We start from the raw sequence: 25512 nt of genomic DNA on the forward strand, positions 1-25512 counted from the left end.
ATTTGGGCAAGAAAGAAACTTTTAAGCAGAAAATGAAAACCCTTCATAATCTCACCATCCAAAATGAAACCACGATTAATCAGTTTGTGTGTTTTCTGCCTGCCTTTTTCCTAATCATAGCCAGGCAGAGCTGGAAGGGACCTCACAAATTATCTAGTCCAACCTACTCGTTTTATAGATGAAGAGACTCCGTTAAAAGGTTGACTCCCTTTCTGGTTTTGTTTCAAGTCATTTAAGCAAGAACAGTAGACCCTCATGATAAGAGAGTTCATTTTGCAGTGCAGATATATTTGGAAAAACCCTGGGTTAGATCATGGGCCCCAAAGAGCTGGCCCAGACAAAGAGCCTGATATAACCCAGTTGGCTTCTAAGGCCTTTCTGCTTTGATCATCGCCTGTGATGATGTGACATTTGGAGCTGCAGCAGCCTTTTGTGACCTGAAGTGACAAACCTCAGGACAAAAAGCTCACACACTGAGGGTGACAGAAAAAAATGATAGAAAGAACATGGGTCTTTAATGGCATAATTGCACTGCCAAACCAACCCTAGTATTGCCTACCCTCAGATCTCTTAGTGAGAAAAATCAAATGCTTCCATTGTTTAAGTTTAAGTTGGATATTCTGTTGCTGCTAGCCCCCAAAATCCAAATTCATAAACCCTGTGACCTTGAGCATATACAAGCATTAACTATTTTCTGCCTAGGTGCCATTATTGGTAAAATAGAAATAATATATACATATATATTTTACAAAATTATACACACTTTTGTATTCTACTTGTCATCTAAAATTATATCATGAGAGTCTCCTGTGTTCTTGAAAATTTTTCTAGAATGACCTGTGGTGGCACAGTGGATAAAGCATCAACCTAGAATGCTGAGGTTGCTGGTTCAAAACTCCGAGTTTGCCTGGTCATGGCACATATAGGAGTTGATGCTTCCTGCTGCTTTTCTTTCTCTCTCTCTCTCTCTCTCTCTCTGTCTCTCTCTCTTTCTCTTTCTCTCTCTCTCTCTTTCTCTCTCTCTCTCTCTCTCTCTTTCTCTCTCTCTCTCTCTCTCTCTCTCTCTCTTTCTCTCCTGCAGCCATGGCTCAATTGGTTTGAGCATATTGGCTCTGGGCGATGAGAATGGCTCTGTGCAGCCTCAGCCTCAGGTGCTAAAATTATCTGGGTTGCGAGCATGGCCCCAGATGGGTAGAGCATCAGCCCCAGATGGGGGTTGCAGGTGAATCCTGGTCACCTGGTCAGGGCACATGCGAGAGTCTGTCTCTCTATTTCTCCTACTCTTTTTTTTTATCTCAACAGAGACAGAGAGAGGGACAGGTAGGGACAGACAGACAGGAAGGGAGAGAGATGAGAAGCATCAATTCTTCATTGCAGCTCCTTAGTTGTTCATTGATTACTTTCTCATATGTGCCTTGACTGGGGGGCTACAGCAGAACGAGTGAGCCCTTGCTCAAGCCTGTGACCTTGGGCTTCAAGCCAGTAACCTTTGGACTCAAGCCAGCGACCATGGGGCCATATCTATGATCCCACACTCAAGCCAGCGACCCCACACTCAAGCTGGTGAGTCTGTGCTCAAGCCAGCGACCTCAGTGTTTTGAACCTGGGTCCTGCACACCCCAGTCCGGCAACTTACCGCTGCGCTACTGCCTGGTCAGGCTTTCTCCCCTACTCTTAGAAAGAAAAAGTGTACATGAGAGTGGAATATTCTTTTTAATAAGTAATATATTATATAGTCCTAAATCATTTTAGCATATTCAAAAGCATACACTGGAAAATTTTCCTCCCTTCCCTGTTCCTAGCTTCCCAGTTTTACTCTCTAAGGTTTCTGGGAAAAATTCCCAATTATATTCTGAGCATATAGGGGGCCCTGGCAGGAAATAGATGGTACAGTCAAATTAATTAGTTTCAGGAAAGGAATTGTTTATAAAGTGAAGCCGAGTACTGGGAAGCCCAGAGGAGCAGTATAATACCCTGGAGCTAGTCTCAGGCGCCTCCTAGGACTCAAGGGGGAGACTGAGGTGGAGGCAGGAAGGCTGCCTAGAGGGGGCTGGTTGGGAGGAGGGGCTGCCGGAATGAACCGCCTTTCCCGCCGGTTCCACAGCTCTCCTGCTGCTGCTCCACTCCTGCAGAAAGCAGAGGGCGAGGGAGAGGGCTGCCGTCACCCCCGTTGGTACTAGGGAGCCTGAGTTGGTGGCAGCGTGCCCTGTGCTCTTTCAGTACGCAGAGGACGGCCACACCGAGTTGATCAAAAATAGTGTTGCCCTTCCCGCCAGAGCATTCCTTATTCCTTCGAAGCAGGAAGCGGCCTGCGGGCCCCCAGAGAAAAGCCAGGTGCTGTGGCTCTCCGGCAGCACATACCAGTTCATTCTTACGTTCTTTCTCTTTCACCCGTGACCTCTTCGCTGTCAGGTAGTTCCAGAATCTGTGAAATAGGCTATGCCCCTGTCTGCCCAAGCTTCAAGGAGCCCTCCCAGCAATAATTAAGGCCAGTCCCAGGGGTCCTTGCTACAAGTTAAACTGAGTCATGGCAGAATGCTCCCGTGACAATAATTGCTTTTCTCCGTCTAGTCTATGATCCATCCACTTCAGTGGTCCACTCCCACTGATCCCGATTGTCATGTTAGGGGTCTTTAGAAAGCAGTTTAACTCAGTACCGAAATCCTAATGCTTTATTGAGAGTGGGGTTTGCCTGGGGCTATCTAGATTTTAGCACTGATTGCCCCACAATCTAGCAATGACCTTAGTCCTAGGCAAACCTGGACACGTTGTCACCTGAATGGAGCGGTGCAATCCCAGGGTGGCGAGACTGAGGGGAAAAGGGCAGCAAGTCAAAGAAGTAGGAAAAGCAAATACAAGGTGATCTATTAACAGGCTGGCCAGACCTTCAAGAGAAAAATATAGCTGACTGCTTGGTCATGCGACTTATCTCCAGACAGACTGCACCAAGCCACCGCTCCCGGGAACAGTCTGTTGAAAGAGGAAGGAAGAGGAATGTGTCTGCCAATTTCTCTGGCTCATATCGCTCACTGGTCAGAGTTCACCATATGGAGTGTTAAGCCCTTTGCAACCCTGGGCTCCGTCACCTAGCCTTTCTGAAGGGCTTGCTGGGGAAGTCACATTGCAATATTTCCTGCTGCAGTACATTAAGTCCCCCTTAATGCCACTGACAGGTTCTTGGAACTGCATTGAAACGACATATAATGAAACCAATTTGGCCATAGGTTAGTTGATATAAACACGAGTTAAGTTCCTATGGCAGCTCATCAACATTATAACAAACTGTTGTTGAATGAAATGACATTATTTGGGGAACAACAACATTATTCAAGGACCTGCTGTATTTCTTTTGAGTCTGTGGCTCTGGTTAGGTCAGGGCTCTATGGCTCCCACTGTGGTGGGTGAAATGGACGCCAAAGCCTGGCCTTCACCCTAGGGCCGATAGAAGAGCTGGCGGTGGTAGGAAGTGAGGCAGGTGAGGACGTGGAAGGCAGGTGTTGGTAGAGCAAATTAGGGGAGGTGTATAAGCGGGGTACAGTGCAGTGGATATACGTTCACTGGTGGATTTGCTAAAGCATGTTAATATTTTGAACTGGTGTGGAGGCATCCTAACGTGCTGGGTGGGTAATGCTTGCACTGTGCAGTCGGACTTGGATTTGATTCCCAGCTCTGCTACTTACCGGCAGTATCAATGGGCAAAGTTACGTAACCTCATATACAAAACGGGGGTCACCTAGTGCCTTCCTCATATGTTTGTTATGAAGAGCAAAGGAGATCAAGCCTATAAGGTGATTGTAAGAGCGCTTGACACTCAGAAATATTTAGCAAGTGTTGACGATTATTACTACTAATTAGTGGCAGCACTTCTAAAAGTACATTACATTACGTAGCCACTTAACTTGGCAAAATTTCATTCAGCTTTCCTTTTATTTCATTTGATAAGCTAATAATAATAACCATCACCACGTTCTGAATATCAGGAACTGGGCATTCAATATTCAGTTTCACATAACACCTTGAGGAAGGTATGTATCTTCATTCTCCAAAGAGGAACTCAAGGTTTAGAGAGCTATGCAACGTCTCCAAGACTGTAAGTAGCTGAAAGGACTTTTAAAAGTTTACTTGCATTTTATATCACTCAGGTCCCTGTGGAAACTTTATGGCACATTGAAACTGGATAATTGAGGGATGTTTAAAACGTGGGTAGGACAACCAATCTCGTGGTGCCCACCTATATTTGTGGTTAGATCAGGGTTTGAGGAAACCAACAGCGTTGTGGGCAGAGCCCTAGGGTGAGCAACAGTTGTAATCACTCCTCGTCCTTAAGAAGAAGATGACCTCTGCTGGGCATTTCTGGGGGTACAAATATCTTCAGACTTTCTTGCCATTCTGAGAAATCCATGTATATTCCTCTCCCCTGTCCTCCGTGTCATCAGTTTTTTCGATCTTAGTCCTTCCAAGTCTCTGAACAGCCAGCCGACTTACTAGCTTTCACCTTAGTGTGGATCCTCATTGTGGACCATCTCTCCTGCTAAAGGAAGTGGACAACCAGATTTATAACCTCAAGCTGGGCCCTCTGGGTGAGTGGATTCCCCTTCACTGAAGTCTTTCAAGGCAACCTGTGTATAGGTGGCTCTTGACTTCTAGCTGGTGCTAGCATGCTATGCAGACCCATCTGTAAGTCAGGTCTAAGCTTTTACCTCTTGACTTCTAGCTGGTGCTAGCATGCTTTGCAGACCCATCTGTAAGTCAGGTCTAAGCTTTTACCTCTTCCATAACTGGTCATAGGTGCCCCTTGCGAGGCCATGGGTGTGGGTTAAAGGCAATGTGGTAAAGCAGCAGGAGCAGGTGCCATGGGAGTGTAAGCCACCAGCTTGAGCAGTTCATCTGTGCCTTTCCCGGATTTGCTTGGGTCTAGTCCTGTTTACACCATTTTTATTTTATGATGGAATGCTACTGTGCAATTCCGTTTTATGATAATGCAGATAAGATGCTGTCCAGTTCACAATGGGCAGTTTACCTTGGTCAGTCGCCTAGTTTCTACCAGGGCCTAGTAGCCAGCCAGGTATTGCTTTGCAAAAGGACAATTGCTGGTGGAAGATCTTTCATTGAGACCTGCCCAAGGCTCCGTGCAGTTCTGCTGTCTGCCCCTAGATACTTCTGATACTGGTTCGTTGAGAGATAAGGCCCAGGGACAGGACAGCCAGTACTACAGCTGGACTTAACACAGTCTTATCTTGCTCCGGGCCCTCCTTGATGATTTCAAGAAGCATGACCAGATGTAGTCTGCATTCACTCTGAAATCACTGTGCCTCTTTCATTGCGGTAGGTTGTTTAAGGAGAAGCAGCTCATCTCATTTAGAGGTAATTTCCCAGCATACTTCAAGACCACTGGACCCCTAGAGACCTAAATGATGTGGTAGGTCCCTGAGTCTTCTTGCTTATTTCTCACGCACTGGCACGCATATAGCTTCCTTCCTTCCTATGTCTGCTTCCTGTTCATTGGGGTCCAGTTATCATAATGGCAGGATTAGACTGTGTCAACGTGCTACTCTGTGGGAAATTAAAATGATCAAGGACTTCTCAGACTCTATTATGGCAGAGAACCAGAAAGGCGACATAACCTTGGGTATACTCAGGTATACTGCTCTCCCTGCATGTGAGTCAAATCGTTTCTGATCATCTTGGCTGATAGGTTAAACAATTTTGTTAAGTCAGTCGCTACAAACCAGGTGCCAGAGGTTCTGTTTATTTGACCACAGGAAGGTACTGTATCCAGAACCACAGCTGTGATTAGAATCATTATCTGATTGGAAGAGAGTCTAAAAGGCCTGCGTCCTCCAGTGAGGGGGCTCAGGGAGATTTGGGGTTCTAAATTCTCAGTTTTGTCTGTGTGGACATTTTATCCAAATGTCCACGTCTATTTCTTAGGGTCTCAATTACTCCCGGTGACCTTGGTCCACAACCATATGTGCTCTGAAACTTCAGGAGGTGACACTCCTTCCGTTGCCTTCAGGGCTTTCGAATTTTGCACCTGTGCCCTGAGTTGAAACCTGTGGCTTTCAGTTTGTTCTCCCTTCCTCATACTCTTTGTAGAATAATTTAAAAATATCAGCTGACCCACAGTCTTTATAATAACTATTATTATTTTTTAAAATTTTTATTTATTCATTTTAGAGAGAGAGAAAAAAAAGAGAGAGAGAAGGGGGAGGAACAGGAAGCATCAACTCCTATATGTGCCTTGACCAGGCAAGCCCAGGGTTTCAAACAGGCAACCTCAGTGTTCCAGGTCGACGCTTTATCCATTGTGCCACCACAGGTCAGGCTATAATAACTATTATTGCATGGTGGCCAAACTCCACAGGTATTTGCTCTCGCAAAACCTTGCCCTCCACCTGTGCTATGTGATAAGTTGAATTACTGTGTTGTTACTAAATCCACAGGGATTATCAGAGTCCCAAGGAAGTTATCTATGCACTCCTCATATTTGTGATCCATTGTATCCCAGAATTTCATTTTAGTCTTCTGTGTCTTGGGACCAATTCTGGTAACAATTACTGTATCATTCAGGGTCCCAGCGTGAACCAAATTGCACATTCAAATCAAGTAATTACGGTGAGTTAATAAAGGGGCCATTTACAAAGATGTGGCTAAGATTTAGAGAAGAGATGGTGTAATACTCCAGGGCAAGCAACAGCATGAAGGAGCAAATGGAGGGAAGAGTTACCGGAACCAGTTGTATGGAAAAGGCCCCTAGATAGAAACTATGGCCTTTGGTAAGATTTAGACAACCCACACTCCACCAAGGGAGGAGGACTCTTTTCTCCTTCTCTCTTTACTCTCCTCCTCCCTTTACTCTCCCCCTACCTTCCAATCTCTTGCTAATTCTCCCACTGACTGAACCCAAACTTAAACCAGAAGAAGCAAAAATTCAGCCTTGGGGGCACAGAACAGAATATTGATAGGTGGAGAGGGGGTGGAGGATCGACTGAAAATGTCCAGCACAACACTAAATCCTGTGTTTCTCATCACTATACAGCGATACTAGTCCAAGTCTATTGTCTGTAGTATCTGTAGAATGAAATTTAGGAGAATTTTATGACTATTTTGTTCCATCACTCCAAGATTTCATTATTCCTGTTGAGTTTAAGGCACCCAATTCCATAGAGGCATCCACTGACCAACCAGGTGACAGTCACCACATAGAGGTTCATGGATGGGGATACCTACATTTACTAATTTTTTTAAAGGTATATATATATTTCATGCATTCTTTATGTATTAAAAATATTTAAATAAGAAAATTATTATATGAAGGACACAAGTGCCAACACAGCCTTTTCTTTATTTTATGACTGTTTATTTATTCAATACATTTATATGGAACTCACTATTGCCAACAAACAAATAATCAAAACAAACAAAATTCATGAATTTCACATTCTACTGGGGAATCAGACATTTCAGAGAGGAAGGTAGAGGCTAGATTATACAGTAAGGAGTTTGTACTTTTTTGTGTTACAATATAAAGTCATTGGAGACCTGGCTGGATAGCTCAGTTGGTTAGGGCATCGTGCCAAAGCACAGAGGTTGCTGGTTCAATCCCCGGTCAGAGCACAGACAAGAACAGACTGATGTTCCTGTCTCTCTCTCTCTCCCCCTCCTTTCCTCTCTCATAAAAACAGTAAATAAAAATTTTAAAAAACTCACTGAAGGATTTAAGCAAGAGAATAATATGATCTATGTTGAATGTTTTTAAATGATCATTTTGGCTGCTGTCTAGAGAATAAGCTATGGTGGAGAAAGGGTGGAAGCGGGACCCACTTAGGAGCATACTGTAGCAAATTAGAAAAGAAATGACTTTTTTAAAGACTTTACTTATTTATTTTATAGAGGAGAGAGAGAGAGAGAGAGAGAGAGAAAGAGAAAGGGAGGAGGAGCAGGAAGCATCAATTCTCATATGTGCCTTGACTAAGCAAGCCCAGGGTTTCGAACCAGCGACCTCAGCATTCCAGGTCGATGCTTTATCCACTGCACCACCACAGGTCAGGCTGATGGTGTTTTAAACTAACATGTTAAAAGAGGAGGCAGAGAGAAGAGAATGCACATGCAATGGCTTTTGGACATAGAACTAATACAATTGGCTAATGGATTGCACCTAGAGAGAGAGGAAAGATTTGAGGACAACGCCTATCCTTCCATCTGGTCAGCTGGAGAGTGGAGTGGCCAGTAATAGATAACAGGAAAGCTGTGGGAAGGGGGTGCTGGGGCCCGGGGCGGGGGATCAAGAGTCCTGTTGCGGACAGGTTAGGTTTGATATCCGTGCAGAGATGTCTAGTACATAGTTGGCTGTAGCTACCTGGCATTCAGAAGAGACGGCAGGGTTGGAGATGTGACTGTGGGAGTCATGAGTACACAAACGGTATTTAAAGCTCTAGGAGAGGAAGAGTTATGCTTGGAAAAGTATAAAATAGAGAAGAAGACCCAGAAGGCCCAGCTTTAGAAACAGGAAAGAAGAGGCAGAGCCAGAAAGGAGACCGGAAAGGGTAAGAGTGGTAAGTGGGGAACTGGGCATTCTGACAGCACGTTCAGGAACTGGAGAAAATGAGTGTACACACTCATAATTCCATAAATTTTACTGTGAATGGAACAGAAGAAGGGATTTATAAATAATTTAATCATCCTTTTTTCCCTCTCTATGTTTAAAGATGGTACCTTTTATAACATTTAGCTTTTTTTTTTTTTTTTTTTTTTTTTTTTACAGGGACTGAGAGAGAGAGTCAGAGAGAGGGATAGACAGAGACAGACAGACAGACAGGGGAGAGAGACGAGAAGCATCAATCATCAGCTTTTCGTTGCGACACCTTAGTTGTTCATTGATTGCTTTCTCATATGTGCCTTGACTGCGGGCCTTCAGCAGACCGAGTAACCCCTTGCTCGAGCCAGCGACCTTGGGTCCAAGCTGGTGAGTTTTTTTTTATTTTTCTCAAACCCGATGAGCCTGTGCTCAAGCTGGTGACCTCGGGGTTTCGAACCTGGATCCTCTGCATCCCAGTCCGATGCTCTATCCACTGCGCCACCGCCTGGTCAGGCTTAACATTTAGCTTTTGCTATAAAACACACCACCCCAAACTCAGTAGCTTACAAAATATACTGCTCACAAAACTTAGGGGATATTTTATCGCTTTATATTCATTTTGCAATATCCCCTAATGTTTGTGAGCAGTATATTTCAAAAATATATAAATAGCTATAGTTTCTTATTATTTGACTTGGCTGTTCTAGTTGACAGTTTGGCTGAGGTTGGCTTATCTCAGATGACCTTTCACGTGTCTGGTTATTGGCTGTATGTCAGGCAAGGCAGGGGACAACTTGGCCATGTGTCCCTCATCAACCAGCAAGCTAGCCTGGACCGTTTACCTGGTCACGGTTACAGACCTCCCAAGAACAAGGCGCAAGTACCTTTCAGGCCTTTGCTTATGTCACATTTGCTATTGTCCCATTAACCAAAGCAAATCACATGGGCTAGCCAAGAGTCAGTGTAGGAAGGAGATACTTAAGGGCAAAGAGAGGGAGGAAATTATTGTAGTCCTTTTTGCAAATACTCTCCCATAACTATTAATGCATTTCTAATTATGTGAATTCATTCTCCAAGTTGCTCCTGTTAGAAACCTCAAAGTTATTTTCTACCTCTCTTTTGCTCTCCTAGTGTAAAATGGGAAATTATTTAATTAGCTAAGTAAAAATGTATTTTGTGGGAAATAATTTTCTCTCACTACTTTAATAATCGAAATATTAATATAAACTTGGCTCACAGACCCATTACTGTTTTAATTAGTCATTTTCAGAAACTGGAGAGAAATAACATAATTGGCAGGCTGAAATATGAAATTTATTTAAATCCCTTATGACAGAATATGGCTTAATAGCTCAGTCAGACATTTTATTTTGTTTTCTCACAAATATGCAAAGAGGCAATCACCAATATGGTAATATTTAAAAACTTAGAAAAAATATTCAGTGACACTCCTGTCTTAGGTGATTGTGTTTATGCTTTTTATCAGAACTTGGCAGCAAATGAAATTAAATGGCTTTCTACATGACTGCATTATTTTTTTTAGACTATTGCCAGTATTTTATCATTTTTTATTTTCAATTACAGTTGACATACATTAGTAGTTTCAGGTACACACCCTTAGTGATTAGACATTACATAACTTATTAAGTGATCATCCCGATAAATCTTGTACCCATCTGACTATTCTGTTACAACCAATTTGTACTTCTTAATCCCTTCACCTTTTTCACCCAGCCCCCCCAAACCTCTCCTATCTGGCAACTCTCAAAACTTTCTCTGTATTTGTGAGTCTCTTTCTGTTCTGCTTCTTTGTTTATTATGTTTTTTAGAGTCAATTGTTGCTCTAGATATGTATTTATTGCCATTTTCTTGTTCATATTTTAAAAGTTTTTCTTCTTTTTTGCGAGAGAGAGACAGACAGAAAGGGAGAGAGATGAGAAGCATCAACTCTTCGTTGCAGCTCCTTAGATGTTCATTGATTGCTTTCTCATATGTGCCTTGACTGGGAGGGGGTGGTGGGAGCTACACAGAGCGAGTGATCCCTTGCTCAAGCCAGTGACGTTGGGCTGAAGCCAACAACCTTGTGCTTCAAGCCAGTGACTTTGGGCTCAAGCCAGCAACCTTGGGCTTCAAGCCAGTGACCTTTGGGCTCAAGCCAGCAACCTTGGGCTTCAAGCCAGTGACCTTTGGGCTCAAGCCAGCAACCTTGGGCTTCAAGCCAGTGACCTTTGGGCTCAAGCCAGCAACCTTGGGCTTCAAGCCAGTGACCTTTGGGCTCAAGCCAGCAACCTTAGGCTTCAAGCCAGTGACCTTTGGGCTCAAGCCAGCAACCGTGGGGTCATGTCTACGATCACGTGCTCAAGCTGGTGACCCAGTGCTCAAGCTGGATGAGCCAGTGCTCAAGCTGGATGAGCCAGTGCTCAAGCCGGATACCTTGGGGTTTTGAGTCTGAGTCCTCTGTGTCCCAGTCTGATGCTCTATCCACTGCGCCACTGCCTGGTCAGGCAGGTTTTCAATTTCTTGCTTTCTCTCATGTTCTTCCAGCACTGCCATGATGTGAATGTTGTTAAGTTATTAAAAAAAATTTTAGAGCGTGTGGGGCGTAGTGGGAACCATCAACTCATAGTAGTTGCTTTTTGTATGTGCCTTGACCAAGCAAGCCCAGTGTTTTGAACTGGCAACCTCAGCATCCCAGTCTGATGCTCTATCCACTGCGCCACTACCTGGCCAGGCTCATTCTTTATTTCATTGAGTGTATTGTTCATTTCTGACTGGTCCTTTTTTTTTAATGTTTATTGTATTGATTTTAGAGAGAGAGAAGAAGGGAGAGAGGGAGAGAGATAGAGGAGCATGGTCTGCTTCTGTATGTGCTTTGACTGGGAATTGAACCAGCAACCTCGTGCTTCAGGATGATGCTCTAACCCAGGGGTAGTCAACCTTTTTATACCCACCGCCCACTTTTGTATCTCTGTTAGTAGTAAAATTTTCTAACCACCCACTGGCTCCACAGTAATGGTGATTTATAAAGTAGGGAAGTCACTTTACTTTATAAAATTTATAAAGCAGAGTTATAGCAAGTTAAAGCATATAATAATAATTACTTACCAAGTACTTTATGTCGGATTTTCGCTAAGTTTGGCAGAATAAATCTTTATAAAACAATTTACTATAGTTAAATCTATCTTTTTATTTATACTTTGGTTGCTCCGCTACCGCCCAGCATGAAAGCTGGAACGCCCACTAGTGGGTGGTAGGGACCCGGTTGACTACCATTGCCTAACCCAGAGGTCCCCAAACTACGGCCCGAGGGCCGCATGTGGCCCCCTGAGGCCATTTATCTGGCCCCCGCCGCACTTCCGGAAGGGGCACCTCTTTCATTGGTGGTCAGTGAGAGGAGCACTGTATGTGGCAGCGCCACAAAGCGCGGAGTCGCTCACGTACAGTAATACTTCCGGTGACGCCGGATGGATGCGTCAAGGCTCCGGAAGCACGTCATATCACTTGTTACGGCTAGCAGTGACAAATATGGAACCGAACATTGACCATCTCGAATTAGACAAAAGCAGGCCCATAGTTCTCATTGAAATACGGGTCAGTTTGTTGATTTAAATTTACTTGTTCTTTATTTTAAATATTGTATTTGTTCCCGTTTTGTTTTTTTACTTTAAAATAAGATATGTGCAGTGTGCATGGGGATTTGTTCATAGTTTCTTTTATAGTCCGGCCCTCCAATGGTCTGAGGGACAGTGAACTGGCCCCCTGTGTAAAAAGTTTGGGGACCCCTGGCCTAACCCCTAACCAACTGAGCTATCCCTCCAGAGCCTGACTGGTCCCTTTTTATGCTGTTGAGGTTCTCACTAAGTTCATTGAGTATCCTTATAACCAGTGTTTTGAACTTTGCATCTAGTAGATTGTTTGTCTCTGTCTTGTTCTTTTTCTGGAGTTGTTTTTCTGTTCTTTCATTTAGACATTTTTTTATCTCCTCATTTTGGTGACCTCCCTGTGTCATTTCTTGTATTAGATAGAGCTGCTATGTCTCCCGGGCTTGGTAGAGTGGCCTTATGCAGTAGGTGTTCTGTAGGGTCCGGTGGCACAGCCTCCCCAATTACCCAAGCTGGGCACTCCAGGGGTGCCCCTCCCCATGAGTGGGCTGTGTATACCCTACTCTTGTAGTTGAGCCTTGAATGCTGTTGGCATGTCAGTGGGAGGGACTTACCCCCCAGGTCGATCAGCTGCAAGGACTGCTGTGACAGCTGACCACTGACCTCTGACCACAGTGAAGGATCAGCTGTGCAGGCCCACCCCCCACAGAGCAGGACATCCTTCAGCAGGGCTCTGGTGCCTGCTGAGTCGGCCCCTTGTGTGTATCACTTGTGGATGTGGTTGGGTGGTGGTGCTTCGCTGTGGTCTGAAGCTGTCCACTGGGTGCCCTGGCCCCGCCTTTCAGGAGGTATAGGTCAAGGTCAGCCACCACCTGTGTTCTGTCTGGGGCCACCTGGCATGAGCTTCAAAGTGATCTGCGGATGGCTGCTATTTGTGCTGGGCTTAGAGTTTCCCCTGTGAGGCCAAGCTGTGAACCAAGGCCAGCTGCTGTAGTGCTGGGCCTCGGGCCACTTAGCGAGAGGTATGGGGCTAGCTGAGGCCAGATGCTGCTTGTTTGAGAGATTTTAGGAAAAGCTGAAGCATGAGCCAAGACAGGCCATTCATATGGAAAAGCCACTGGAAACAGCTTGGGTGGGCCTGAAAGTTGGGTGGGGCAGGGTCTCAGGGAATCACTAGGGCCAGGCAAACAGTGTGAGCCAGGTTGAGGGTCTCAAGTGTGTGTGTGTGTGTGGGGGGGGGGGTCTCAGAAAAGGGACAGTGGCGTCTGCCAGGACTTCTGTCTGGGAGAAAGCTGCACTCTTAGGTTTCGGCCTGATGCTGGACAATTCAGTCTCTCTGCTTGTGTCTCTCGTCCCTTTCAAGCCGCTGCCCCCATGCTGGAGCTCAGAGGGAGTGAGTTTGAATTAGTCTGTGTGTGGGCCCTTTAAAAGGAACTGCCTGGGACTCCTGCAGCCTATGTCTCCCTCAGCCTAAATCCCTGCTGGGTTTTACAGCCAAAAGTCATGGAGACTTCTCTTCCTGGCACTGGAACCCTGGACTGGGTGACCTGGTGGGGAACTAGGACCCTTCCCTACTCAGGGGGACCCCCCAGGGACCCCCCCAGCTGAAATACCCCTCCCAATTTTTACCTGCTACACATGGGTGTGGGACCAGCTCGTTCCACGTCTCTGCCCCTCCTAGCAGTCTCTTTGTGGCTTTATAAATTCCCTAGCTGTAGAAGTATCATTCAGCTCAATTTCAGGCAGTTCTGAATGCTGGCTGTTCTGTAGTTTGGTTGTAATTTTGATGTGGTTGTGGGAAGAGGCGAGTACTGTATTTACCTATGCAGCCATCTTAGCCGGAACTTCTTCCACCCCAATTCTCAGTCTTTAATGTGATTTGACCAGGTGGTAGTGCAGTGGCTAGAGCGTGGGCCTGGAATGCTGAGGACTCAGGTTCAAAACCCCAAGGTCACCGGCTTGAATGTGGGATCATAGACATGACCCAAGGTCGCTGGCTTGAGCCCAAGGTCGTTGGCCTGAGCAAGGGATCACTCGGTCTGCTGTAGCCCCCCTCCGGTCAAGGCACATATGAGAAAGCAATCAATGAACAACTAAGGTGTCGCAACGAAAAACTGATGATTGATGCTTCTCATCTCTTGCCCTGTCTTTTGGTCCCTGTCTCTCTCCTCTCTCTCTCTCAAAAAAAAAAAAAAAAAAAAGTCCTAAACTGTGATCTGAAATACCCCTGTTCCTTTCTTCCTTCCTGGCCCTTGATCTTAGAAGCACATAGGCAAAGAGCCCTATAATTCCCTAAATTTCAGGTGAAACAGAAGTTTTTTCCTGACTGCACAGGAACTCTATGGTATGGTTGCTCAAAACTATTCTTTTTTAGAGAGAAGGAAAGGGAGGGTGAGGAGCAGGAAGCCTCCACTTGTAGTTGTTGCTTTTCATGTGTGCCTTGACCGACCAAGTGCAGGGTTTCGAACCGGTGACCTCAGCATTTCAAGTTGATGCTTTATTCACTGCGCCACCACAGGCCAGGCCAAAGCTCTTCATATTAGCAGCTGAACCAGAGCTGTGGCTCTCATGGGAAAGGGTAGTCCATCATGAGTACTTTAATCTGCAAGTAGCATAAAACCTGTCTTACAGCAGCTTAAATAAAAATGGGGCTCATTTTTCTCTTATAACAGAAAGTCTGAATGTAGGTGGCCGCTGTGTTGATCCAGCAACTCAGAGATTTTGGAGTCAGCATCTCTATAACCATTTGAGCTTTTCTCTTGTTTGGCTCCTTATGGTCTTTTTCCAGCTCCGTTGAGGTGTAATTGATATGACACAGTGTATGTAAGTTTAAGGTGCACAACATGATGATTTCATACACTTACATATTACAGTATGATTGCCACAGTAGGGTTAGTTCACCTCTCATAATGTGAGGAGAACATTTAATATCTACTAATCTCTAATCAACTTTCAGATATACAGTACAGTATTGGCAACTGTAATCACCATGCCGTACATTAGATCCCCAGAACTTACTCATCTTATAATTGGAAGTTGTACCCTTTGATTGACATCTCCCCATCTCTAACTTGCTGCTTCTGGCAAATCACCATTGTACTTTTTGCTTTTATGAGTCCAATTTTTTAGGATTCCACATATGAGCGAAATCATGTGGTGTTTGTCTTTCTCTGACTTATTTCACTTAAGCATGATGCCCTCAAGGTCCATCTGTGTTGTCACAAATGGCAGGATTTCCATTTTTCTCATGGCTGAATAATACTCCATCGTGTGTGTGCGTGCGCATGTGCGTGCGTGTGTGTGTGTGTGTGTGTGTGTGTGTGTGTGTGTGCTATATCATCTTTATCCAGTTATTTTTAGAGGACAATTATGTTTCCATATCTTGGCTATTGTAAATAGTGCCGCACTAAATATAGGAGTGCAGATATCTTTTTGAGAACCTGATCTTACTTTCTGTGGATATATACTCGGAAGTAGAATTGCTGGGTCGTATGGTAGTTCTATTTTTAATTTTTGGAGGAACCTCCACGTTCTTTTTCTTAGTGCCTACACCAATTTCCATTTCCACAAATAATTCACAAGGGTTCTCTTTTCTCCACAGCTTTGCCAGCACTTGTTATTTCTTGTCTTTTTGCTACTTGCCATTCTAACAGGTGTGAGGTGTTCTCTCTTTGTGGTTTTGATTTGTGTTCCCCTGATAATTAGTGATGCTGACATGTTTTCATGTACCTATTGGCCACTTGTATATCTTCTTTGGAAAAATGTCTATTCAGTTCCTCTGCCCATTTTTCTTTTATAAACTTTATTTTCCCTCAGTCTGTCAAGAGCCTGTGGAAGAGGAGCTTACGACCACTCAGTGGTTGTTCCTACCCTTTTCATTGCCTGAACAGTGGGAGCTGCTCACCAGTCTTCGCTGGCGGGCTGAGCATTCTCATCTTCAGTAAGGAACCGCTGACTAGGCACAGGGGATATTTGTGCGCTTTCAGCCCAGTCTGCAGCCTCAAGTTGAGCGGCAGTGAACTTGGGAGCTGGAGTGGTCCGTTCACCCTGAAATTCCTCCTCCATCACAGCCTTTCAGCAGCATCCTGCTCTTCTTTTTCCGTCTCTTCAGGGTCTCTGGAGTAGAGATAAGGCATGACTTCCCATGGATGCTCACGGGAGATACGGGAGATGGTGTCACACATGCGCAGAACTTCCCGGGCCAGCATCCACCACATCGGACCCACTGAGTGAGCCCTCTTGTTGTTGCAAAGGATGGCAGTGTCCACATGGCGCAGAGGAGAGTCTGTTACACAGAACAGTGGAAGGCAGGTTAACATGAGATGCCTCTGTGAGAGGCTGGTGGTCAGCCCTGGGATCAGTCACCACCAGAAATCTCAGCTCTGGGAAGGCTGGCTGGCTCTGGTTGGTGAAGGTTCCGAGAGTGAAGTGCCAGCAATAGGAGTGGTTTCCATGGCAGCTGCAAACTTCAGCACAGCCTGCTGGCCAGGGTTCCTGGACAACATTGCACTGACCGCAGCGGGGTTTTCAATGGCAGCAATGGCACGAGAATCTTCTCCCAGGTTCTCTTCAGATTTATGATGCAGATGCCATTGCTTTCTCTTTTGTGGACAGACTGTTCTATTTGGAAGGCAAGGTTGGTGTCACCTGAGTGGATTCTTGTTGCAGATAATTTGAGGACATCTTCCTCCTTCATTTTCAGGACATCAAGAGCTTCAGACATTGTGAAAGTTTCCTTTAAGTTATGTATGAACCCAGAACAATGCTGTATGGACCCTCTCAGGGTAGCGCAGAAAGGCCCTTTGCTCATTTTTTTAAAAAAAGGTTTTATTTATTGATTTTACAGAGAGAGAGAGAGAGAGAAAGAGAGAGAGGAAGTGAGAAGCATCAACTCATAGTTGTTTCACTTTAGTTGTTCATTGATTGCTTTCTCATATGTGCCTTGACCAGGGGGCTCCAGCTGAGCCCGTGACCCCTTGCTCAAGCCAACAACCTTGGGCTTTAAGCCAATGACATTTGGCCTCTGGCCAGCAATCATGGGATCATGTTGACCATCCCATGCTCAAGCCAGCAACCCCGCACTCAACCTGGTGAGCCGACACTCAAGCCAGTGACCTCAGGGTTTTGAACCTGGATCCTCAGCATCCCAGGTAAATGCTCTATCCACTGCCCTACCATTGGTCAGGTGAAATGCAATTTATGTATGTTGATTTTCTATCCTGCAACTTTACTGTATTAGGTCATTATTTATAACAGTGTTTTGGTGAAGTCTTAAGATTTTTTTATATGAAATTATATCATCTGTAAACAGAAGCACAGAAGCAATTTTGCTTCTTTTTTTCCAATTTGGATACCTGTTCTTTCTTCTTCTTGCCTAATTGCTTTGGCCAGGGATTCCAGGAATATGTTGAATAGAAGAAGGGAGAGTGAGCACCTTTTTTTTGTTCTTAATTTTAGAGCAGCGGTTCTTAACCAGTGGGTCACGACCCACCGGTTGAGAACCACTGTTTTAGAGGAAAAGCTTTCAACCTTTTACTGTTAAATGTGATTCTAGCTGTGGGTTTGCCATATATATTCTTTATTACACTAAGGTACATTCCTTCTATACCCAAGTTGTTGAGTGTATTTTTTATCATAAAAGGATGTTGTATTTTATCAACAGTTTTTCTTTATCTATTGAGATGATCATGATTTTTATCTTTCATTCCACTAATGTGATATAGCATATAATTGATTTGTATATGCTGAATCATCCTTGCAATCCAGGGGTAAATCCAACTTGGTCATGGTATATAATCCTTTTTATGTGTTGATGAATTCAGTTTGTTAATATTTTGTTGATAATTTTTGCACTATATTAATCAGGGATATTGGTACCTAGTTTTCTTCCAGTTTCTTTATCTAGCTTTGATGTCAGGGTAATGCTGGCCTGGTAAAATGAGTTTGGAAGTGTTCATTCTCCTTCAGTTTTTAGGAGAGTTGGAGAAGAATGGGTATTCATTCTTCTTTAAATGTTTGGTACAATTTGCCAGTGACTCTATCTGATTCTGAGGTTTTCCATGTTGGGAGGGTTATTTTTTTGTTTTGTTCTGTTTTGTTTTTTTAGAGAGAGAGACAGAGAGAGGGACAGATAGCGACAGACAGACAGGGAGAGAGATGAGAAGCATCAATTCTTTGTTGCAGCTCCTTAGTTGTTCATTGATTGCTTTCTCATATGTGCCTTGACTGGGCAAGCCAGGGGGTCTCGAACTGGCAACCTCAGCATTCCAGGTCGACGTCTTCTCCATTGTGCCACTACAGGTCAGGCTCAACTTCTCTATTAAAACAGCTACATTCCATAAGTTTGGGTATGTTTTGTTTTTATTTTCATTTGTTTCAAGATATTTTTTTCTGTTTTGATTTCTTCTTTGACCCATTGTTTGTTCAGGAGCGTGCTAATTTACACATATTTGTAAGTTTTCCCATATTCCTCTTCTTATTGATTTCTAGTTTCATACCGTTGTGGTCAGAAAAGATACTTGTGATGATTTCAATCTTCTTACATTTGCTAAGACTTGTTTCTTAGCAAGTCTGTCCTGGAGTATGTTCTGTGTGCACTTGAGAAAAATGTGTATTCTGCTGCTATTGGATGGAGTATTCTGTATATGTCTGTTAGCTACATTTCATCTAGGCATAGTTCAAGTCCGATGTTTCTTTATTGATTTTTTTTTTTGTCTGGATGATCTATCCATTGTTGAAAGTGGGGTATTGAAATCCTCTATTATTATTGTATTTTTGTCTATTTCTCCCTTTAAATCCGAATTTATTTAGATGCTCAGATGTTGAGTTTGTATATATTTATGATTGTTACACTTTGATGAATTGACTCCTTTATCATTATATAATGACTTTGTATCTTGTTACCATTTTTGACTCAAAGTCTATTTTGTCAGATATGAGTATTGCTACCCTTGCTCTCTTTTGGTTTCTGCCGGCATAAAATATCATTTTTGTTTGTTTGTTTGTTTGTTTTTACTCCTTCACTTTGAGCCCATTTATGTCCTTAAAGCTGCAGCGAGACTCTTGTAGGCAGTAAGTAGTAGTATCTTTTTAAAAAATCCATCCAGTCACTCTGTGCTTTTTAATTAAATAATTTAATCCATTTACTTTTTTTTTTTTTTTTTTTTTCATTTTTCTGAAGCTGGAAACGGGGAGAGACAGTCAGACAGACTCCCGCATGCGCCCGACCGGGATCCACCCGGCACGCCCACCATGGGGCGACGCTCTGCCCACCAGGGGGCGATGCTCTGCCCATCCTGGGCGTCGCCATATTGTGACCAGAGCCACTCTAGCGCCTGGGGCAGAGGCCACAGAGCCATCCCCAGCGCCCGGGCCATCTTCGCTCCAATGGAGCCTTGGCTGCGGGAGGGGAAGAGAGAGACAGAGAGGAAAGTGCGGCGGAGGGGTGGAGAAGCAAATGGGCGCTTCTCCTGTGTGCCCTGGCCGGGAATCGAACCCGGGTCCTCCGCACGCTAGGCCGACGCTCTACCGCTGAGCCAACCGGCCAGGGCAATCCATTTACTTTTAGAGTGATTATTGATAAGTAAAGGCTTACTAATGCCACCTTACTGTTTTGGTTTTTTATTAGGTAAATCACAGATCTCCATGTCCTTGAGGTTAGTTACTGGAAAATTATTATGATCCTTTCATGGTGCCAAGATTCCTTGCCTTAGCATGTTCCTTGAAGTCTTGCATTGCTGTCATCCCATTTGAAGTAGCAGTCACGTCCTCTAGTCTTAACTAATTGCCTTAGGGAGCAAAATACCTTCCATCGTCCTTCCTAAGGAATCTGAGGCTTTCCCAGACATCTGTGGATACACCTGCTCCGGGCTTCTTGCTCCCTCTTGTGGCAAAATTCTTTAGCTTGTATACCTTCTATTGATCCTTCAATGCACCAGGCCTCCCTTTTGCTTTCCAAGGACAGACTAAGGCCCAGGTTTATGGTCTGTCCCTTGTCTGAAGATTTGGGTAGGATTTCTGTGCATGTTCACTAGCCTTCTGCTAAAGGAACACGCAGAAGGAGCCATCCACATGGTGGCTGTGCGTGTGTGGGTGAGACACAAATTGCTGGGTGGACCTGTGGCCCCACTGAGGGGATCTCCAGATGAGGCGTTTCTAGCTGCTCATAGGAGGGCTTCTTGATGGAGTCCCTGAGAGTTCGTAGGACCGGCATCCCTTTAATGCGGTCTGAGTGTCCTATCCGCTGCTCCCTCAGCCATGTTTGATCCCCAGTCTTGCATCTCATGACTCAGCACTCTGGTGGGGTGAGAGAGAGGACTAGGTCTCTGGCAGCTTCCCACACAGTTGGGGAAGCTAGATGCTTACTCACTCATTCCCTACAGGAGAAATCATGGCCAGGAAGGTCTGTCTTGGTGCCGAACTGTGTCACCTTGGGAAGGGGTGACGTGGGTCAAGTCAAACTGTTCCTCTTACTTTTTCTAATGCATCCAGACACACATATATATAGCTCCACAGTATGCTGGAACTTCTGGGTTGTAAACCTGTACTTCCATAAAGGCTCTCCTACCCATGGTCTACGACTGCGTCTCCAGGGTGCCTGGACCATGCGGGGCAGGGCTGGAGCTGGCTCATGGGCCCTGCAGTAGCCACAGCCAAAGACAAAGCTCTGTCTATTTATTCTTGGGAAGTATTATCTTTAGGACATTATCCACATCTTAGAAACAAGGGATTTGAGTTTGGGCCTAAATGTCACCTCCATAATTTGTTCTGAGCCAAATAAAGTTTCTTGTCCAGGTAAATGGTGGTTGGGGTAAAGAGACAGAGAGTCTGTCCAGCATTCCCCAGAAACCCCTCACATGATTAGTAACTAAGACACTTAGCATAAGCTGCTATGGCCAGCCTCCCCCAGCCTCCTCACTGAAGTCACAGTGAGACTGGGCAGAGCCAGGAACTGGGAGGCTCCTGGCCTCTAGAGCCAGCCAGCCACCCACCCGGCTGAAGTCGAGAACCTCTGAGCTGAAGCGTGCTTCTTCTTACATTATGAATCCAGTTCATTCAAAATGAGAAAAATGATGCTGGAACGTTTTTAGGGGAAAAAGATAGTTTCGAGGTGTACCACAGAGATGCCTTTGGTTTTTAAGACTTCCAAAGACTTTTCTGAATGTCAGGGTTAAGCAAATTAATCAAGCAGAGAATATGTCTTTGGGGTATCTGTCTGTGTCCTCTAAAAGACCCATGTGTTACTTTTTAGCATAATGCTTTTCTTCCTACCCATTCCTGTTTGAAAAAAGAAACACTTTAAACATTCTGTCTCCACCCCTCAATTGTTTGATTTCCTAGAAGCAATCATGAGTGTCTTGCTCCTTCTTCACTTCTCTTGAGGCTAAATGCCCTGTGTCTCCCTGTCTCTGTCTAGTGCTTGCTCCTCGCTTTTCTCTGGGCTGCACTTCTAGAAGGGGAATGGAGGGCGGCTCTTGTGGCTTTAGGACAGGACAGCATAGGGGAGACAGCTGTTCCCAGCTGAGCACTGAGATGCACTGCTCTGGCTTTCCTATGCTAAACGGAGGGGCCCCTCTTCAATGTTTGTTCTCTGAATTTTAAAGGATACTCTCTTTGAGAAATAGAATTTGGGCCCTGGGCCTGGCCTGTGGTGGCGCAGTGGATAAAGCGTGGACCCGGAAATACTGAGGTCGCTGGTTCAAAACCCTGGGCTTGCCTGGTCAAGGCACATATGGGAGTTGATGCTTCCAGCTCCTCCCCCCTGTCTCTCTCTCCTCTCTCTCTCTGTCTCTCTCTCTCTCTCCTCTCTAAAAATGAATAAATAAAGATAAAAATAAAAAAAATATTAAAAAAAAAAAAAGAATTTGGGCCCTGGCCAGTTGGCTCAGTGGATAGAGTGTTGGCTCAGCTTGTGGATGTCCCAGGTTTGACTTCTGGTCAGGGCACACAGGAGAAGCGACCATCTGCTTCTCTCCCCCTTCTTTCCCTCTTCCCCTCTCACCGCCAGCGCTTGATTGGTTTGAGCATCCACCCCGGGTGTTTGGTTGGTCCGAGTGCATCGGCCTCAGGCACTGAGGATAGCTTGGTTGATTTGAGCATTGGCCCCAGACAGAGGTTGCCAGGTGGGACCTGATCAAGGAGCATGCGGGAGTCTGTCTCACTATCTTCCCTCCTCTCATTTAAAAAAGAAAAGAGAAGAGAAAAGAAATAATTAGAAAATATATACTGAAGTATTTAGGATACAGAGTCACAATGTATGTAATCACTCTCAAATGGTTCACTGTACATATATATATAGCACACATATGTATTATACATATATGCACATATATGTATGTGTATATTTTTATATATACTGAATTATTTGAGAGTAATGGAGAGAGTACACACACACCATATGTCCTCAATTGACTCTGTGACTTTAAGAGAAATGAGGCCTAACAAAATCAATTTTACTATAGGTTAATTGATATAAACAAGATTCCCGTGGCATCTCATCAACCAATGTTTTTTATGTTTATGTTTTGGTATAACAAAGTGATGTTGAATGAACAAAATGATGTTATTTGAGGACCTGCTCTGTGTGTGTGTGTACATATATACATATATATGTAGAGAGAGAAAAAAAGAGAGTGAGAGTACAAATGCTAAAGCAAATGAGGCAAGATGTTAACAATAAGTGACCAATAACCTGCCCTCTCTCAGGCAACTGGACGTGGACGGGGCTTTCTTGCTGCCAGCGTGAGCTTTATCTCTTCTCTCCAGGCTTGGCTTTGCTTGCTTTCCAGGGCGGCACACGGTGAACCCAAGGGGCCAGTGTGAAAGGGCTCCACAAAGGCAGGCGGTGCTGCCTTCGTTACCTTTCTGCTGTTACCTTCCAGGAGAGGGACAGAAAGAGGAGAGAATTCAAGGAAGAGGAGAAGGTGGCGGAGGCTGGGGCCTGTAGTATACTGCAGAAACTGCCGCGCATTCTTCCCGCCCCGTATGTGTGCCCCTGTTCCGTGTGGCCCTGCAGATCCTTCCATTCAGAGGTGGCCTTTGTTCCCCCATCTCCTGCGCTGGCCTTGTGACCCAGCAGACTGACCCCAGCAGAGCCTGATAGCCCACACGCTAGGACTCCTTCGCTGCGCTGGGAAGGGTGAGACCAGCACGTGAATGAGCCTGAGCTCGTCTGCTGGACGATGGGAAAGCATGCGTGGCGAAGTCATCCCCCTTGCCCTGGCTGGTGCTGACCCAGTTCTGAGACCTGGGAGTGAGGCCTTCCTCGTCCGTCCATGCCCAGGCACAGTGCGGGTCCCGCAGCGGTCAGTAAAGTGGCCTAGGCAAGAAAGAGTGCCTCACCGGCTCAGAGAAGGGTAAGAAGGAATGCCCATTTGTTGACCTGGAACTCTGAGGTCACTGGTTCGAAACCCTGGGCTTGCCTGGGCCAGGCACATATGGGAGTTGATGTTTCCTGCTCCACCCCCTTCTCTCTCTCTGTCTTCTCACTAAAATGAATAAATAAAATCTTAAAAAAATTTTAAAAAGTGATTTTAAAGAGAGAAGAAGGCAGAGAGAGAGAGAGAGAGAGAGAGAGACATCAATTTTTTATTTCACTCATTTATGCATTCATTGGTTGATTGTTTTATGTGCCCTAACTGGGAGCTCCAACCAACTGAGCTACCCGGCCAGGCCCTGTTTGTTGTTTGAAGCCACTCAATTCTAAAAAGGACTGGATTGCAGTGAAAGCTAACTGCAAGATGTCGCACCCAGAGCTGCCTTGCTTACCTGGATGTTCGGCTTTCTCTGGCTTCCCACTCGGCAAGCTGGGCTCCAGCCAATTCTCACTGGTTGGAAAAAAAAGAACAGGAGAGGGCTGTGGCCCGGAACATTAGAACTAATTCATTTCTGAAATTTCTACTTGGTCCGACCTAGTATGCTGCTGCCTTTTTTTTTTTTAATTTTTAATTTTTTTTAATTTTAGAGAGGAGAGAGAAAGGGAGAGGGAGAGACAGAAAGGGTGAGAGAGAGGAGAGAGAGACAGAGAGAGAAGGTGGGGAGGAGCAGGAAGCATCAACTCCCATATGTGCCTTGACCAGGCAAGCCCAAGGTTTTGAACCGGCAACCTCAGTATTTCCAGGTCGACGCTTTATCCACTGCGCCACCACAGGTCAGGCTGCTTCTTCTTTAAGGCTGGAAAATTGTTACCCTAAAAGGAGTGGTCCATTTTTCATTATAAACTGCTATTCCCTTTAAGAAACCAAACAGTTAAACGTGTCTGTGGGCTGCCTGTTTTGATGACAGGTTCTATCCAGAGGGTGATATCTTTATTAAGAAGTAGTCAAGATGTAGATGAGTACCGGAGGGATTACTGGAAAAACCCGTCTACTGTGTATTTCATAACAGCAATGGCCTCATCTATCTCCAGATGCGGGAGGAGGCTGCAGCCGGAGAGGGTGTTGTAGTTCTGTGAATGAAGGTTTATTACTTCCCTCTGCCTTCCATCAATCAGCTCAGTGTTAGGAGAACTAAAAAGGAAAGAGCAAACCTAATCTTTGTGTCTGCTCATAAAATAAAACGGGCAGAATATTCCCTCATTCCTGACCTTGAAAGTAACTTTTTCCAAGTTGGGTAAGGCCAGGGAACATTATTTGATTAGCAGCAGAAACAAGAAGAGAGGCTCTCTAGTGTTCAGTCTCATCGTCAACATTTATCCAGCTGTCACAGTTCAAGTCAGCAAGCATTTCGGGGCACCTACTTAGTGCAGGGAGCAAGGTCAGTGATGCGGAGAATGCAAAGCTGGACGAGACAGGGGCTCCGCTCTCTCTAGATTTGCCTAACAGCAGGAAGTGTAATACACAAATAATACGCAACGAGAGGTGTTAGAATCAAAGGACAAACACATGAAAGGAAGGGACAGATTCGTTCTGAATTTGGGGCCAGGGCAACTTCACAGGGTAGTGGGCTTTGCAAAGGGACTCGGTTTTCGCAGGCGGAACCGGGAGAGGATGGCTTTCTGATGGATGGGAGAGCAGGAGCAGCTGTGTCTTTAGGAGGCCCCAGACTTTTTACCCTCGGACTGTCAGATGGCAGAGAAATAAATCTGCCTCTTGTTTCAGCCCTTGTCTAAAAAGCGGTATGAAGGAAATTCTAGACAAAGAAGAGGCCGTAAGCAAAGGGAGAAAACTGGAAAGCGCATCAGGCAGAGCAGATACTGCGAGAGTCCGATGAACACCTGGTGGGCAGCCGGGATTGGGTGTGGAAAGGGGAAGGCTGAGAAGAGATTGTTGGAAAGGTTTGGGGGGGGGGGGTGGAGGAGTAAGGTAATGGAGGACCTGCTTGTGTGCTTAAGAT

General features: G+C 45.0%; 1 pseudogene; it reads right to left on the minus strand.

Annotated features, from left to right (window-relative positions):
- Nucleotides 1–16023: 16023 nt before the first annotated feature.
- On the minus strand, nucleotides 16024–16903 carry LOC136385777 (small ribosomal subunit protein uS2 pseudogene; annotated as a pseudogene).
- Nucleotides 16904–25512: the final 8609 nt, after the last annotated feature.

This window comes from Saccopteryx leptura, chromosome X, assembly GCF_036850995.1.
Source record: "Saccopteryx leptura isolate mSacLep1 chromosome X, mSacLep1_pri_phased_curated, whole genome shotgun sequence".
Lineage (NCBI taxonomy): Eukaryota > Metazoa > Chordata > Mammalia > Chiroptera > Emballonuridae > Saccopteryx > Saccopteryx leptura.